The sequence below is a fragment of the Drosophila innubila genome (assembly GCF_004354385.1).
Source record: "Drosophila innubila isolate TH190305 chromosome 3R unlocalized genomic scaffold, UK_Dinn_1.0 2_E_3R, whole genome shotgun sequence".
Taxonomy (NCBI): domain Eukaryota; kingdom Metazoa; phylum Arthropoda; class Insecta; order Diptera; family Drosophilidae; genus Drosophila; species Drosophila innubila.
Genome location: NW_022995380.1, coordinates 2,036,396 through 2,055,043, shown reverse-complemented (window position 1 = coordinate 2,055,043; position 18,648 = coordinate 2,036,396). Strand labels below are relative to the sequence as shown.

The 18,648-nt window shown below is 33.2% G+C and overlaps 1 long non-coding RNA gene across 1 annotated transcript; it reads right to left on the bottom strand.

The window, feature by feature from the left end:
- Nucleotides 1-1,120: 1,120 nt before the first annotated feature.
- LOC117792998 lies at nucleotides 1,121-17,546 on the bottom strand. Its single transcript, XR_004618206.1, has 2 exons — nucleotides 16,990-17,546; nucleotides 1,121-1,291 (listed from the first exon to the last, which is right to left on the bottom strand). It is a non-coding gene; the product is annotated as an uncharacterized LOC117792998 (long non-coding RNA).
- Nucleotides 17,547-18,648: the final 1,102 nt, after the last annotated feature.

The window sequence follows — 18,648 nt, the reverse complement described above, 5'->3', positions numbered from 1 at the left end:
GAGTTTTATTATAAAGAAGCGGATAAAATTGGCATATATTATGATATGACCACTTTTATTAGAAATAGTAGAAGAACAGCAGTAGTATGTATAAAATAATTAAACTTAAATGTGTAAAAATTATGTGTTTTATATAATTTGTAAATATATATATAGTTAAGAGTCGAATAAGAAAATTGTTTAAGCGTTCACAAGCAGCATGCTCTTTATTTAAGAATGTCACGATTATTTTCCATATCTTATGTTTTTCTTTGACTTTTTTTTAAGCAGAAAGAAGTGTGAGATTTAAAACTTGATCAAGAAAATGTAGAGATATAGGAAATATAAAATTTGTTTGGCAAAGAATAACGCACATTTTGTTGGCCGTGTTCTAGTGGTGTTAGCGGCAGGATCGTACACGTACTACAAATGTATCCAATAGTTCAGGTTTCCTAAGCATATCCAATTTTAAATAGAAAATCATATTTGTGTAGAGGGATAACTGCGTAATAATATACGTGTAGATATTTACATAGGCATATCAGGGTGGATATCGTAGTCGGAACTTGTTTGGATAGATAGACGGATAGGCTATACGAGTAGGTGTCATAGCAATGCATAGCAGTCGCATTAATTGAAGTTTATTATAATGATATAAGGCCACATTACATAGTTTGATATTATATACATTAAACGATATTATTGTTATTAAAACGTTTAGTAGACATCCAATAATGTGTGTACACATACGCAGACATTTATAAGAGAGTAAACAATCTAGTATAATTATATTTCAGTTTGTTATTGTCATTTTTTAACTCTCATTTTCTCTGCTGTTAACTGTTGCACAAATATTGACATACATCTATGGATAGGTATACGACTGTACACATATATATATATATATATATATATATATATAGATCTATTGGTATAGCTGGATATAGGTTGTATATGTGTGGGCTTAGCTGTTATACGAGCATTGTTGTTTAATTAGTTTTACGTATTCATAATTTAATTAGCAATATGCATATTCTTGGTATTTGATATTGGATATTTGATATTGTATTGTTTTCGAATTCGTATTGTTATATTGTAATTGTGTTGTATCTGTGTGCTGCAATTGTCATCATTTGTTTGTTTGTTTGTTGATTGTAATTGTTGGACCAGGTTAATTCTACTTCTAATGTTCGTGTGTTAAGTTGGCTGAGTGTGTTTATTGTGTTAAGTATCGTTTATTTGTGTATGTTTTAGTTGTTAATTGCATTATTATTGGTAAGTAGATTGGATATTGTTGAAATGGGCAACGAACCTGCAAGTAAAACATAACAATTAATAAGATATTAGCTATAGTCAATATGTTTAATATTCAAATTTAGATAAATTTTATTGTTCTAAGTATTAAATTTTTAAATAAGTTTGTTTTTAAATGTAGAATTAACGTTTTTTCAACTAGTTAAAATGTATGTTTTGGATGAGCATTAAGTCTTCGACACACCAAAGAAACATATAATTTCCTATTCTTAAACATTTTAAATTACCATTGCTTCATTTCACTCTAAATGTACGTATATTATCCAATTTTCTTGTTCAAATATCATAAGTGCAATTTGAAAACATTTCACCAACTCTATCGTAGCTCGACTAAAAACGAGAAAAAAAAGTAAGCTAGAAGACAGGAAGCAGGTTAAATGCTTAGGGTAAAAAGCTGCTGGTATCCATTTTTGGGGTGAAAACTTGAAATTTTGTTTATAGCATTCAAATCCAATTTGCGTTCGTTGAAGTTTATATTGCTGAGGGAATTTTTTGCTTTAAGTTTTTTATGCTTGCAGAATGCAGAAATAATAGCAAAACAACAAACTAAAACCAAACGGTTCAATTGGACAGTTATCAAAATTGTATTTGCTTTAGCTGCAGGCAAATCATGAAAATAATAATTTGACTCGTCTCAGTTACAGTTTCTTTAACCCTGTAGTAAAAGAAGATCGAATAACATGCACAGAAGTTGTATTGTAAACTTAATTGAAGGTACGGGTGAAGAACGGGTATAATTACAAACTAAATGTCAGCAAATGATAGTAACGAGCTAAAAATTGATATAACAGCTAAGAGTGGGAAATAAAGCAGTAACAGGACAAATAGATGTCTCTAGAAATATTTTTCTAAAATGTTTTTTTTTAATTGTATTTCTTTGAATGACTTTTCCAATAGTGTCTTATAAGTTATAACACATATGATTTATATTTCTATATTTCAGCTTTGTCAAAACAGCTTTTAACGAATAATTCAGGATATTTTAATATAGAATTCCAAATGGTGTTTCCTCTAACGACAAACCTTGAAAAATAACCATTGCCAGTCATGTGTTCGACACTAAATCCAATGTCAAGTTGCATTTGAAATGTGCGCCCTCAAAAACCCAAAGCCGACAAATGAATTATTCATGTCAAAAAATGCAATGGAACAAGAGAAAAATAAAACGAAAGTCATGGCAGCAGATTGTTAGTGACAGAATAGAATTTTTTGTCCCAACTAGCTCAGCACTGGGGAGAAAACTCTTAAGAAAATATATAAAACTGGTTAAATATAGTCCTTTAAAAACGAGACTTGAAATGAGTAAGCTTCCAAGCTATTGACGGAATTACTATAATCATTTTACTTACTTAATTCTCTTAGGGCTTTATGTACAACTTAGATCTTTGTAACTTGAAAGGTGTAATCTACATCATATATACATCAATAAAGAAGAGTTTTAAATATTTAATTGATCTTCAGTACATCAGTTTAAAACTTAATTAAAAAGATCAATAACATAAAATAAAATGGTTCATGTTACACATATTTAGATTAATATATTGGAGCTCATTTTAAAAACACAACAGGCAAATTTGATTAAGGTTCGAGAAATTAACTTCCGAGATTGGTCATCGATTTGTTTTATTTAGTTTACAATAAGCCAATCGCAGTTATACTCTATTTTAACTATTATAAATATGTGTAACATACTTCTATACGCTATGTTTAAGGTGCTTATCATGATATATGTATCTTTCTTGTTCGTAATTGCCCCTTTCATTTTGTTACAATACTCTAATTACACTGTCAATTGCACAATCAACAGTTGTAAACATTTTAGTGCAAGCCTCAAAGTATGCAATCAATTTTGTGTCGTGGATTTGGCAACTGAAATGTGAACGAACGTGAGTTGAAGTATTCGATGCCTTTGGCAATGCAATATGTCAGCAACTGCAATTTCTGTTGTTCTATTTTTGCAATGTAATTAAGCAGAAGCTGCTGACGCTGAGTACCCGCTAGTGGGGTTAGGATACGCCTTCAAAAATGTGCAGATACAGATGCAGATACATACACATTCATACGTATGCATGTACGTGGAGCAGAGACAGAGGCATGACAGTAATGCTCATAACAGGACTTCGTGCAGTCATACACATGCACACATACACAAATACACACACACACACACACACAAGCATATATAACCAAGCTCATTATTATTATGAGCAGTTGTTGTAGTTAATGTCCCGGCATTCACGCTTTGTCTGTTGCTCTCAAAAGACTTTTATCCCCTCTTTGCATACCCCCCCCCCTTCACCACCGAACTCCCCGCCCTTCACTATGTTCTGCCTTTGCGTTTGTGCACAACTTTGTTGCCTCACAATGTTGCTGCTGCTGCCGTTGCATTTGTTGTATGGAAACTATAAAATGAGCAGCAGTCGCAGTCAGCAAAAGGAGGGAGGCGTGGCAAGCAGCCCCAGCGAGGCACATTTAATGCTCGCACTCGAAGCGCATAGCATTGAGCTCCCCAAGGGCTGCACTATGGTAAGAAATTGGCAAATCATCTATAATATAGTTCATATATTTATAGTATGTATAAGTTTGTAGAACAAAGTTGGATATATGTTCCCTTTAAGAACTGAATAAAAGTTGTTGGATACATACTACTTAAAACTTTTTGATTACGTAAGAACACACTTGAAAGGAATAAATTTTGTACTCAACGTTCTTTATTTAAACCTTTTCTTTATCATTCATTTTAAATATAGAAAAAAAATAATTAAAGGAGATTTTATTAATATTATTAATATTCATTTAATTATATCCTTTTTTAAATTTGAAAATAAATTTGATTTAATTCAAGAAATAGCTAAAACGCTCAAGAAACATTTTATATTTGAAAGCATTGGTTGTTTGAATTAACCAAGGTTGTTACAGGTTTATATGAATTCGAGTTAAATGTGGTTTTAACTAAAGGATTTTAATAATAAAGCCCTACGTAAAACCAGAAAGAATCAACCATTTTTTTTTAAATATAAAAATCTTTTATAGAAAACATCAAATCTCATGTCATTGTCAGCTAGAACCCTTTTTATATTTTAACTTTAACTTTATAATTTAATTTGTAAATAAATATTTATTTTCAGAATAAAATACAACCCAATCTGAAGAAAAGTGAATGAAAAAAAATTAATTTGGAAACAACAAAATTTTTTCCCTTTGTAAAAATATTTTTCACTTTATTTAAATTATATAAGTTATTACTAAATCATTGAAATTTTCAAAAATTGTAACAAAATTTAATATTTGGAAATTACCACGACCACTGTTCTTGCCACTGTGGTCCTTTGCGGAAGTAAATGTGGTGCAATGTGCGACGAACTTGAAAGTGGGTGTATGTGTATGTGTGTGTGTGTGTGTGTATAGGTGTATGTGTGTTTTTAATATGTGCGCTTGTGTTAATGTCTCGACTGCGTTGAGTAATGAATGCCGCCTGGGAAAGCATAGAAAGTTCCAATGTCCTTACACACACATCCACAGCAATTTTGAAGGCTATGCACTTAAGCGAGGTCATAAATACGAGAACAGGCTGTATGAAAGGGACAGAGCGTGAAGCTCGGAGAAAAGCGAGAGAGAGACAGGGCGAGCTAAAGTATTATATAAAATGACGTCGAACTTTAAGCCTTTAAGTCGCAACATTGCCGGCCATTTAATTTTTGGCCATTCTGTGGTTCACACACGCACACACACACAGACGCACATACACGGTGAGAGTGTGTCAGAGGCAAGCACAGTTTCCGCTTCCTCTGAGCTTTGTGATGTTTCCTGACACCTCGTTTGTTGCCTGCCGCAGTTTTACTCTTTTCATTCATAATTGCAGGATGCACTTATATAAGTTCCCTCTCTCTCTCTCTCTCTTTCTTTTGGCCCTTCTGCCTTACACTCTGCTGTTGGTTCTGGTGTGCAAACATCAAGGATATCCTTGAGTTGGCACTGAAAAAATATTTACACTACGTGGACACAATGAATTGCACATTTTGCCAGCGAAAGCTGCTTAAAGCTTTAAAGCTGCTTAAGCCACAACACACAACAGCACAGTACATACCATAAATATTCAACTCATTTGCCCTAATTGAGTTTAATTTGCATGTGCGCATAGCATTTGTGGCCTGTGATGCTGATTGTGGGCGTGGCAGTGCATTAGTTGCCTAATTGGCAGGCGACGCTATTAAAGGGGAATATTTAGTTACCCTATTCGAGAAAATGGCTAAAGTTCATACTCTGTGCATGTCCATTGGCCAAATGCAAATTACATTCGCATATTTTGCATGCTCCGTCCGTCCGTCCATCCGTCCGTACGTTGACAATGCCCGATGGCATCCATGGCGCATACGTAATGCAACTGACAGCGCAGAAAATCTGAAAATCCAACTAACGACAAAGCCTGAAAATGAATGGGGCAAACAAAGCTCGTTGGTTACTTTCCGAGACCTTTACGGGGGTATGTTATATGTAATTTATGCATTAAATGGAGTCAATTTCACAGTGCAAGTGGCTTTTGTTTTGTGCCCAAATGAATGAATGGCTGAGCATAAAACGAGTACTCGTATACGAGTACATTCATCTGGGAATATGGGTGATCAGGCACTTGATTCGCATCAATAAACTTCAATGAGTTTTTAGCGGATGTACTAAATTACTCTTGACCAATTGGGCCGTTCCTTTGGGCGGCTTCGGCTCAAACATTTAAATATTATTTTTTAAAAGCCAAACAATTTTAAAGAGCTCCAAGTGTAGCCAGTAAAGCATTTTGTAGGCTAGTATCGGAACCAATCTTTAGAAGCTTTTGAAGATATCATAACACGAATTTTGTTCCTTTAAACAAGAACCTTGTTTTAAAGCGGTATTACAATATCACTGCGGACGGCAGCTCGCGATAGTGACGAAAGCAGCACGAAGGGTGCGAAAGGCGACTAACAATATATACAGTTAAGTTGGAAAATTTGCTACGACTGTCCGATCGAGTTATATACCGATCGAAAGGTTTAGTCCTAACTTACAAAATGGCATACTAAAACTTTTTCTAACCAACCTGGGTCATGAGATACGGGGGTGTAAGCGGGAGGGGAAAAATTTGAATGATTGCAGCTAATGGGGCTGTTGGGTCCCTTTGGTGAAATTTTTTATTTTTTAAAAATTCTACTTAAAAATACGCGCGATTGATACCTCAATCATCCAAATCCGATAACTGGTTCAAAAGATAAATAAATTTGAAAATTTTAGTGGACTTCTCTAAATGAAATGAAAAGTCAGTTTCTTTGTTTGTCTGTTTGTCGGTTTTTCTGTTTGTCTGTTTGTATCAAAGCGCTAAAGAAGCTTAATTGTAATGATGGGGATTTATTCCTTTTCGAAAATCTAGAAATATTTGTTCTACGACTTTTTGAAAAAAAAGCTAGTTTAGCGGGAAAACGCTAAATCCCGGTAAAACTGAAACCTCAACAGTTTCCAAACCATAGAAGCTACAGATATGTTCTATGTATCATTGGAAAGGTGTGTTTGAGGGCTTTACCTTTAATCTTTTTTTCTAAAGTACTTAGGCAACATTTTACAGGTGAAATAAAGTTTTTTAGCTAACATTTTGTCGATTTATGACAAAACGGCTCTAACGATTTCTTTTAAATTTCAATATGTTGTAATACGAATTTTCGCTTTTTTTTTATTAATTTATATTTTTATTTAAAATTTTTAGATTAAACTGAATTTGTTCGTCACAAAATTGGATATCAGAAATTTTGGAGCTAGAAATTGCTTTCGTCACTAGACTTTTACCTCGTGTAGAGGTTTTTTGTGTGGGTTTTTTGGAGAAACAGCTAAAACAATTTCAATTCGAACTTTCGCGATGCATGGACAGAGTTCCCGGACTCTAAAGAGTGGCAGGCACAAAATTATATAACATTCAATTTTCAGTGCCAAGGCGCTAAAAAGCTATAAATGCCAAAGGCCTTAGCGCAGCTTAAAAATAATTTTTTATTACCTTTATCGACTATCATTAACATAATGCAACTGTATATAACCGAAAGAAGGAGTCGTAGCAGAACTTATGAAGAATACAGACAATCAGACAGACAGACAATTCTCTATATATGTTCAATATATAAACATATTTCTGTCTGTTATATCTTCACTAAAGTGAAGATTTGCATACTGCTAATGCTCGTTAATCTATTTAAAGGAAAACTAGTAGAATTTCACAAAAACATATTTGATTTGACAATTTAAAAAAAATTATCTGCTTCTAAATCAATTTACAATAAACAAAATTAAAGAATTTTTAGTTTAGAATTTAAAGTAGTACCTTTGAAATACGTGACCATTTGATCAAACATTAGATGACCGCCAAAAGGCTTAAATTGTTAGTAATAAATTCAATAATAATTTTAAATTTGCTTAAATAAAACAATTTTGCCTTCTTCGTTTTCACTTAATTTCACAAAATAAAAAACAAAAACCGTTTCCCATCTCGTCGTGAAAATCCGAAATTGTTTCTTGAAGTTGGGATGTTTAAAAAATAATTGGAATGGAAAAATTAATTAAAGTACTGAAAACTGATAACAAAAAAAAAGATCTATATCTTAATTATGTAATTTGACCTCCAATTAAATCTTTCAGTTCTTACAATAAAGAATCAAACATTTATTTCAATTTCATGCTTATTTGTGAAACTACTGCGTAGGCCAATTAAATGTCAAAAATTGTACAGATTTTATTATTGGCTTAAGTAATACATACATGTTGGCAACATATGCCACCGCATAAATTTCAATTAAGTTTAATTTGAGCATCAGCACAAAAGCCAACTGTTCTACGGCTTCCACAAACTATTCGCAAATGTCAGGCTATGTTAGGGGCTTGACGGATGGCAGATAGGTGTGCAGGATGGGGGGTGGAGGGCTTGGTAACGGCCTAAAATATGATTTGGTTATGGTTGCATGACAAAATCAATTGGCCCATGGCGATGGTGATGGCGATGTCGATGGCAGAAGCAACAAAAGCACGAAACGCAATTAAGTTGTCACAATGTGTGAGACAGATAGACAAAAAGAGATAGAGAGATATAGGCAGAGAGTGAGGACGAAACAAATGTCTGACATTAATCAAAATACACGTATATAGGTCAATAATTGGATGAAATGTGAATAGGTGGATGAGTCATGTCAGTGTTAAAATGACCCCAACAAACTGAAAGACATACAATAGCCAACACTGCGTATACTTCATTGATTGCGATTATTTACAAACTATTAACTACCCACATATAAGCACAGAGATTGTAAGGTAACTTTGATAGTTAAATACTAACTTGACTTGTAGTTAGTATTTGTATTTGCATTTGCATTTGCGGCTTTTGATAATTCCGTGTATGTTTCTCAGTGTAATTGCAATTTGTGCACTTTCCAGGAAAGCCTGTGCACACACACACACACACACATACGGATTAAATGAAAGTGGATTTAATGTCAAGCTTAGTTTCTCTCTTTCTCTTCCTTTCTGTTGAGCACATTACGCATACGCAGCGTTTGCCAGGCGCTTCACTTTGCTATCTTGCTTGCAACTTGCTCTAACAGTCCATGGCCAAGTGGCTAAGAAGTGCTTAAGTATGTGTGTGCTCTGAGGCAGTTAGTTTGTATTTACTTAAGCATTGAGTGTCTATGGAATCATGAAGTAAGTATTTTCTGTGCCTGCAGGTATAATCACGTAAATATAGTTTTAGTCTATTTCAGTAGTTCTTCTTAAGATGATAATTATGATTATGTGGGTGCATAATAATAAAACATAACTGCATTTAATCAAAGAAATAGTCAGAAATGCTTCATGTTTGCTTTGTAATTAGAACTGTCCGCTCTTATCAAGAAATTTAAAAATAGAATACAAGAATGTATTTTAAATTATTGGAAAAAAATATTGAATTTAATTAGATCGAAAATAAATGTTGATATTACTTGATATAAAAATTTAAAACATAAGTTTATCCTTTTCATTATATCCCAATCATTCTGTAACACATTCATATATATATATAAATATATATATATAAATATATTGTCAAACGGAACAGGCCTCTACCCAAAATTTGATGGTTTTAGTCTCAAAATTATTATTATTTTCGAAAGACGAGGTGCACTTTTTTGATTTAAAAATGTCGTCTCCACAACTAGAAAGACTGTGGTGCCCGTATTGCAAAAGTTGTAAAATTCTAAATTGAAGTCAGTTTCGACTAGTTTTGGGCTGGAGTTATTGGCGATATAAAATATATAAAAATTGCCAAATCTCATATACACGTAAGCAAAGACCTAAAAATAAACTATTGAGTATGAAATTTACCATTCATTCTGACTATGAACTTGTATCCCAACTTTAGGAACGATTATAAATGTAAGAAAGTTAATTAGCTTATACAGACGCACACCTGCATACAGACACAAATACATATACATACACGCACATTTATCTATAACTGACAGTTTACTATGGTGTTTTTTCGAGTTTTTCTAAAACAATACTATGTGATTATGCTTGTTTTTGGATAGGAAGAGAAACCACATCACCTCCACAATAACCATCAACATAAATGCACAAGACTTAAACATTTTATTCATATTATTTGTTTGTTTTATATTATGTTACTTATCATCAAAAAAATTGAAATTAATAAAAGACAATTAAAATTTTCTTACTTGTTTGGTTACCTCAACAAATTACTTGAAACTTGGTAGTTTATTTATATTTATACAATCAAAATTTGGAGAAAATAGCTTTTAATTTGGAGTTTATGCCAAAAAAAACGGAAAAATACCATAGTGCAGTTGCTGGTTGTCAAAACGGCCAAGTCAACAATTTATCAACGTTTTAATTAACATACACAGAGCAGGAGCAGACGAATGCGGAGGGGGAGGTAGAGAAGAAGCAGCAGCACTTAAAACAAATACCAGAGGGACATAAAATATAATGGGGCTGGGAGTCCTAAGACATTGGGTCGTCAGGACACGTGCGCGGCCGTTAAAATGAGAATTGCCAGCACAAAATGGCGACAATTAAAGGTGCGATCTGCGGCTCAAGATATTCAATTGGAATTCCCACAGTGCGTCCTACCCCAAGCAATAAAAGAGCGGCAGAAAGACAGAAAGGTCGTGCAATACTAAAGGGTCGGAGTAAGCATTTTGTGTGGTCTACAATGCCGCAATTAATGACCGAAAGTGAAAGTCCTGTGGGTTTTGCAGGGCTGTCTCGAAACTATCAAACAATTTGGATGGTGCACAAAACTTATGCGCAAATCGCACGCAAACGGAAGACACACTAAGATACCTACACAGACATATACATACATATGTACATACTATAGAGCAGGACAGTAAAAACACCCACTCAAAATGTTTCCTTCTTGACAGCAAAAAATACTTTTGCTTTTTCTTTTTCATTCACTGAATGAATATCGCGCATGAAATGGCCATGCTGCGACTCTCCCACTTGCTAAAAGTCGCTCTCCCACTTGCCCACTTGTCGTGCTCTCTCTCCCTCTCTTTCTCTCTCACGTATTATGCGTTGAAAAAAACAAAACCTTGTCAAGGACAAAGCACACAACGCAGTTAAAAACAGCTGAGCAGCTGTCTACAGTTTTTGTTATTGCTGTTGTTGCTCTTGCTGTTATCGCTCTCTCTTTACCTGTACATGCGCATAATGTTAAGTTGGCAGCTGCTGTTGTTGACAACAAAGACAAGTTTGCTGTTAACGCCACTGTTGTCGCCCTGTTAGGTAGGTAAACATGACAGAAAAATTGATTATTGGGTTTCTTTACAAAGCGAACAATAACAAAAACAGACTTCTGCATTATAATTAAGTTTCCCCATTTCGACAGTATGTTTCTTTACTTTATATAATATGAATATATAATATAAATATGAACAAAGTTTTTACATATAAGAGTTGGCAAGTTAAGTGGTTCAATTTATTTTATTTTATTTTTGTAGCAATTTATATTAAATTAATATGCTGTAATTTTTTCAGTACCTATCGGCAACTTGGGGCCAAAACCTTAGCCTCACCTAGGGTACCTAAGTAAATTGAATAAAAAATTTCATGATTCCAGAACTTTAAATCTTTTAGGAAGCATATCATTAAATTTGAAGCGTTTGTATACAAGAATAACTCGTCTATACGAGAAGCAGTCATTTATAATTATAAAATTCTTTATAGGACATCATATTGACAAACAAACTTAAAGTGTCCATCAGCTGCATTCTTTATTCATACCTGAAACAAAATGAAATGGCAACAATAATACCACTCCTGATCAGACCCATAAATATATTATGTGTGCCGACAAGTGCCGATAAAAAATGACTTTCTATTTCTTTCTTTAAGTGAAAAATCACACAGCAGCAACACAAATGCGATGACCATATAAAATCAACAATAGACAGACATTCATTTAGAATGGAAAAAAAGGAGAACACTAAAAGAAATTTTACTTTCACACTTAAAGGACCTGCACGAGAATCTCAATAAAAATAAGTGCAATAGATGTGCATATAAATATATTGAATAATCAGACTTTTCACTTACTTATACTTACTACATAAATTCATATAATTATATCTATATATAACTATAAACTGTATACAAAGATAACTGCCACTTTCACCAAAAAACATACTTCCTGATCAAGTATCACAAACATTTTTTGAGAGTGATACTTCCTGGTTAACGCTTTGATACATTTTTCTGCCCACGCCAACTTTAGATAAAATATTTGGTGAAAAACATATCTGATAGTTGCAGGAACAAATCAAAGCAACATTATACAGCACATGTATCATAATATACGAAGATTGGCAGTATGATACAGCATCAGTCCCGTTTTCCAGAAAGGTCAGAGCAGTCATAAAAGTTATCAGAGAGCAAGTAATTCTGCTGAATGTGAATATATAGGAAAATATAAGCATGTCGGGTTGCCACAGCTGCTTTTATACATAGACATATGTACTCTCAGAAAAGTATGCCATCCTAAAATTAGGTACGACCGTGCTTGAATTTATACCGTTTCGTTCTTAAAATTTTAAGATTGCTGTAGACTAAAGATCTTGAATTAAGTATGAATCGATCTTAATTTTAGAATTCTGACTTCTCATTCCTATGGCAGCTATCCGAAATAGTAGTCCGATTTTACCCAAACTTAGTCAGAATATATTAAATCCGTAAGTCTCGAAAAGATACCTTTAGAAACATCTGAGTTATTTGTACTAAACTAGTTTAAGATTTTTTTGTACTTAAAATAGGTTTTTTCAAAATTTAAAGGAAGTTTAAAATAAGATCGTTTCGTACTAAAAAGAAGTACGTTTTGGGATATTTCTTTTTTATTGTCGCACCTTAGAATTCTTAAGTGGTTCTAGCGACGCAAATATGACGTTAAGGTTGGATCGCTAGTAAAATCAGCACCTATTTCGAAAGGTCGCTAACCAAGAAAACACCCCATTATTAAATGGTATTGAATTTTGGTATTTTTATAATTTAAATACACATACTAGTGTATGTTTTAAGATTAAAGTTAATTAATTGTGACAATTTTTTGTAATAGAAACAAGTACATTTTGGGTAGGTTTTAGGATTGTCGAATATTTTTTAAATATCGTTTTGATAATTTTTTTTGTTTTAAAAAAGTATCAAAACGATATTTAAAATATCGTATTGAAATATAATTGATATAATTGATATTTTTATTTTTTTCATATTTTCTTACAAAAATTGATACGCTGCACCACAATAAAAGATGATACAATTTAAAGATTACATTAAGCATACATAACAATATTATCTGCTAGTTAGATTTTGGTATGTAATAAGCTACTATATTTTTCATGACGTCGATATTAATATGTCTATGTTAAAAAAACATAATATATTTTATGACTTCTATATTTATTTCTATTTCTATATTTCTTTTAATTCAAATATTTGGGTTTAGCTGACTTTAAAAATAAATCTCTCATTCGACTACGGGAGTCATAAATAACAAATTATATAGCCGCTCCGAAGGCACTGAGCTCCCAGGGCTGATGCGATATCTTAAGGCTATTTAATAAAGTCCCGACATTGACGTCTTATGCGAATTCCAGAATTTCAAGGGATCACTTTCCCACTTTTCATTTCATTGTAATTAGATTTAACTAAATTTTGATCCATTTTGCTCGACTTTACCTTTTTCGCTGGCTACACAGATTACAAAATAACCAACGCAAAAATATCATAAAATAAATTAAATACGAAAATCTTGATTTTTTCTGAGTGTATGTATAGTTAATATAAAGTTGAGCAAATGTTCCACATATATTATGTATTAATAATGAACATTTCTTTATATAGTTTAAAAGGGAAATGGACCAAATTAAGTGAATAAGCAATAAGACACAGAGAACAACACTAACTATCCGAAAATATTGCAATGTCCTTTAGCACTTATTATAGTAGCAAAAAACATTTGAAAGCTATGGAAATCCGGCCATAATTTAAGAGTCACGCAAATGCCACTTTTGTGTAGCTTTTCTCAATACGCTTTAACTGACTGATGGTGGGTGACCAGCAAATGGCTAAAATACTTCAAGCCAAATTCAGCAGCAACAACAACAACAATAGTAGACGCTAGGCAGAGGCAAAAACAGTACCATAAACGGCACAGCAAATGAAACGGCGACAGAGCCAGTCAGCAAAATGTCCTGGAAATGACGGCGACTTTGTCTTCACTCGTTTCTGGCCAAATACACACACACACACACCGGAACATCAATGCACACAAGTATGCCTACCAACAAACAACCAAACAATACACGTTACAACAATGGTAAGCTAACAAAGCGTGTAGCAGGAAAACAGCAGGAAAAACAGGCCAGAAGGACATGCGTTTTGCAGGGCCAGGAAATGTGGCCGAGAGGCTCAGTAGAGGGCAGAAGGAAAGTCAACGCCAAGAAAACCAAGATGACAACAAGAAAGAATTTTTTGAAGCACAAATAAAAATAATAAGCAGCTGCTTGTAATCTAAAATAAAAGAAACAGCAGACTCAGAGAGAGGAAAGTGGATACAAGGGAAGAGGTTACAATATCTGGGCAAGATTTTGCATAAATAGACTATTGCAGATAAGTAGAACTCCTACCAAGTGCAGACATTTGAATAGTAATCCGAGTAGAGATAAAAAAAACTAAAAGTTGTTGCATACTTAGGAGAGCGACGAAGCCATTTTGAAAAAGAGGAGAATAGCAACAGAAGAAGAAGAGGAGGGAAAGAATGAAATTATACAATTTTAAATTGACTATTGTTGTACATCATACAGGAAGAAACGATAATTAAATTGAATCCCAAGTGCATATTAAAAACAATGCTAATAGATCATAAATTGTTACATACTTAAGAGGATGAAATTAAATAAATATATAACAATTCTGTAAGCAAAAAAGCGAAAATAATGACAGAAGAGAAGAACAAAAGGGCAGATAAAAATCATATTTCACAGATATTGTAGGTCATACAGAAAAATATTATGGAATATTATATTGGATTTAATTTCGACAACACTGTACTCCATTTCAGTATAGAGAAATTCGAGTAATATTAGAACATCATACATAAGAGGACGATCCCTGCAGTAAGAGAAAGAGCAAGAGCCAATCAGTTCAAAATGAATTTAAGGGTACAAGAAAGTAAAAAAAAAGAGAATAAAAACATCTCTACATTACAAAAATTAAATTGTTCCATAAAGGTTTCTTTTTAATTTTTCGGGCCATGGAGATAATATCGCTTCCAAATTTTACCTCCACATTAAAATTGAATTTGTTTAGATTTTAGAACAAATTTTTTTTTTAATAGAATAGTTTTAAAACTAGTCGGAAAGGCCGAGAGTCGATATCCCGACCATAATATACCCGTTACTTCATTCAATATATATAAAAGTACTTTAAAGACAATACTTGTTTTGCTCTGAAAACTTGTATTCGCCATAACGGCCGTTCTACTTGTCCGAGTTTGATGCAATTCAGTGGGATAATAGATAATACTAATATATAACGTTAATTATCATAAAAAATTTATTATCTTAAAAACTGTGGTTGTGGTGGCTTTTCGCGATTTGCGGGGGCGGAAGGGGGCGTGGCTTAAATTTGAAACAAACTTGTTCTGCATGGGGTATATAGAAATCTGTGAGTGAAAGTTTGGTATCTCTATCTCTTATAGTCTCTGAAATCCTTTTATTCATACGGACGGACGGACGGACAGACGGACATACACACCTATCTATATCGACTCGGCTATTGATGCTGATCAAGCATATATATACTTTATAGTGTCGGAGATGCCTCCTTCTCCCTGTTACATACATTCCAACGAACACAATATACTCTTTTACTTATTTTTTTTTAAATAACGGGTATAATAATAAAGGATTTTCTGCACTTTTGTGCACATATTTTGTTTTGATAACTTTGTGAGAAAATGTATTACGTACGATAAATTTAATTTAAGAACATTTATTTAACGCTAGAATTGGCAAAAGTAAGTATTTTATTTCAATTAAATATTTTTTGTCCTTTATTATATTTGAAATATTTAACACTTTTCAACCGATTCGGAATAATTATCTTAGACATTGCTTGAATGCTAAAGACTGAGGTATTCTAAATGATAATTTGAACGAACATTTTTTTTAAACGCAAATTTCCTTAATCGTTATATTTCTTAGTAGTAATTTTTTAATTGCAATCATCGATGAATTAGATTCGTTTAATAAATGACTACTTCAATCTACATGACTTTAATAATTTGAGATATATTTTTTTCCAATTTGGAATATAAAATATTAATCATTGATTATAATATAAAAATAGAATTAATAAGAAAATCAAGGCACTCTTCATAAAAAGAAAATATTTAGCTTCAGCTTATTATGCTGATGAATGATAATATCCAAATACCTGAACAGTTAGTTGAATACAATTTCATATCTGAACTGAAATTGTCTCAACATTCTTAGAGTACGAATCAATCAATTGTTGGGTAAATATGCGTACATATTTATGCGAGGACGCATATACAAAAATATACACAAGAGCATAAAAAGTGTAGTCCAACAGCAAAAACAGAAGTAAAAGATAGTTGCGTTGGATATGGATAAGAATTGTCCGCCAAATTTCAAGACAGATAAAAAAAAACAAAAAACATGATGTACAAATCGAAAAACTAACTAATCGAAATTAACAAAATTGTGGAAAAAAATTACGCGAAAAGTGTGCGGCTATTAAATTAAGCAAGCAATTGACTCAGCCAAAAGGCCGAGCAAAAAAAATTAGCTAGAGATGGTGGGGGAAAAGGTGTGTGAGGTTTTGGGTAGGTCGGTAGGTAGTTTTAGTGGGTATTGGTTTGTGTCCGGCTGGGCAATGTTTTACGGGCCGATAATCAATAAATGATGTGGAAAATGTATCGCTGGGAAATGGTTTCCCATGCTGCAGATGATGAAGCGAAATTAACAGAAATGGAGCAGACGCGCCTTTTTCAATGTCAGGAGGGGAAAATAAACAGAAGATTTGAAAGTAAATATTAAATTAAATTATTTACTTTCCCATTGCACTTTATTTGCTTAAATGCTTAGTATATATTTTTTTAAATTTTACACTTACATTGTGTAATTGTTGTTGTTTTTGGTTGTTTATTAAGATGCTCTTCAAAGGCTGCTTACGTTGCGTATGCGTAATATGCTTTCGTTAATTGTTTTAATTGACACTTGACAATTTAAGCGAACAATGGCTAATTGTTGTTGTTATAATTGTCGATTTTGTTGCTAGTTATACATTAACGCACATAGTCACGCGCCTTTCGCACACACACACACAGAGGCATACACACGCGCGCACTCACATATACATACATACGCCGAGATTTATGTAACAGACAGCTATACCGCTTGAAACGGTTTATGATAAGTGTTTTGCTGTATTGTTACGTATATATGTATGTGTTAAAGAATTAGCATAGCTTATGCATCCGACTCAGCCATTTTTATGGCGTACTTTGAGTGAAAAGTTTGCTTTTGTTTTAAGTTTTTATTTTCGGTTCTTTTTTCCGTTTTGATATATTATTTTGCCGTTTTCTATTTGCCCAAACTTGCACGGTCTACTGTTCACGACGTACTGCGCTAACGGTATTTACGTACCAAAGAGAGTCAAACAAAAGGAGAGACTTGTGCATTGAGAGAGAGAGAGAGAGAGAGAGAGAAAGAATAATAGACTGGCCGGGTTAGCAGCTGACAAGGGCACGCACGCTCTCTTCCTGTTAAGTGAAACAGCTGCTGTTACGAATACAATGTTAACAACATTGCTAAAGTTTTAATTATTTAACTTAATAGCTTATACTATATTCAATGGTTCAAATAATGTTAATACAGTTATTATTTAAAAAACAGGTAATCCATATAATTTTTGTGCCTTTTGAACTAGAAACGTTCGTTAAATATTATTGCAAATTTAGTAATTAATAATAATATTCTTTTATATTTTATTGACACTTCGTATCTGATTTATAATAATTTCTTGTTATCAATATGCATCAAAAGTGTAGCCTACTGTTAAGCTCCGACTCTGTTAAAATGTGACGATGTCGTTAACAGTGCACTGTAAACTTCAAAACCACAAACTGCTTATAAATAGTTGTTGCTGCTGCAAAAACTTTCACTATCAAAATTCGACATGTGCATATTATACACACACATACACACACACGCGCATATATATACGTTTAGACAATATTTCTTTGAGTCTCTCTCTCATTTTTGCTCTTGTTGTTGCTGTGAGCTTGGCAATTGTTGTTGTAGCATGCTGCGCACTCTCGCTGAGAGCGGCAACAACTGTAAGTGTTGTTGTTTTGCCTTTTTCTGATAGGCATTTTTGCCCTCTTGGGGGCTTGTTTTCAGTTTTCAATGTTAAGTGCGATAAAAGAGAGCGTCGCAAAAGAACAGAAAGGAATGGAGAAAAGAAAGGCCAAGCGCATGGAGTATTCCCCAATTGTGGGGCGATGTCTCTGTAATTTCTCCGTGGCCGCCTACGCAAAATGGTTGGCAAGGCAAAAGGCGCGCTTACCACCCACTAATAAGATACACAATCAGCCCAATGCAATGCAATTAATTATGCCTTTAGAATTTGTGCACTGTGCGTAATATTGCTCAAGATTCATTTAAACAGAGTTATTCCTTTACTACTTTGCGGCTAAATGTTGTTCTTGATCTCTTAGTCTGACATTTATAAAAGCATTTGACTAATATGAATATCTGTTAGTTTATCAAT